The sequence below is a fragment of the Microtus ochrogaster genome, chromosome 2 (genome assembly GCF_000317375.1).
Source record: "Microtus ochrogaster isolate Prairie Vole_2 chromosome 2, MicOch1.0, whole genome shotgun sequence".
NCBI classification, from domain to species: Eukaryota; Metazoa; Chordata; class Mammalia; order Rodentia; family Cricetidae; genus Microtus; species Microtus ochrogaster.
In genome coordinates this window covers 32,250,419-32,250,998 of record NC_022010.1, presented here as the reverse complement: position 1 = coordinate 32,250,998, position 580 = coordinate 32,250,419, and the positions used below count along the sequence as shown (strand labels likewise).

General features: G+C 36.6%; 1 protein-coding gene across 3 annotated transcripts in view; it reads left to right on the top strand.

The window, feature by feature from the left end:
* The window catches only part of Dgkg (diacylglycerol kinase gamma), a 211,389-nt gene that overhangs the window by 98,273 nt on the left and 112,536 nt on the right, over positions 1 to 580 (top strand). The window lies entirely within an intron of this gene.

The following is a 580-nucleotide window of genomic DNA, read 5'->3' as shown; positions in this document are numbered from 1 at the left end:
CCGGAGAAATTTCAGAAAATATAAAAGAAATCAGAAATTAAAGAGGGAGAAAACAAATGCACAGTCTTCCAGATACAGCTAACTTTGGTTAACAAGTACATGAAATCTTTTACCATTAGATATATTTAAATATATTTTTTGTTTGCTTGCATGTTTATTTGTTTTTTAAGATTAAGTCAGGGTCTCTCTACACAGCCCTGGTGTCCTGCCTGTCGCTATGCAAACACTCAGAGATCCATCTGCCTCTGCCTCTCAACACTAGGATAAAGGCATGTGCCACCACACCCAGCTTCCCATTAGTCTTCTATCTACAGCTAGAGTCATAAAACCCTATCATATCTGCAATTTTAGCAATTTGGGAACCATTAGTGTATCTTTAGCTCTTCACTATTTGAAATAATGTTGCATCTGACCAGCACAGAAATGCTCATCTGTTTTCTCAAAAACAGTTTTCTGTAGACTGAAGCCCAAGGAGGGATGCTGGCAAGTCAAAGATTACAATTATTAAAGACTCTTCAGATAGACAGGTGAGATAGATAGATAGATAGATAGATAGATAGATAGATAGATAGATAGATAG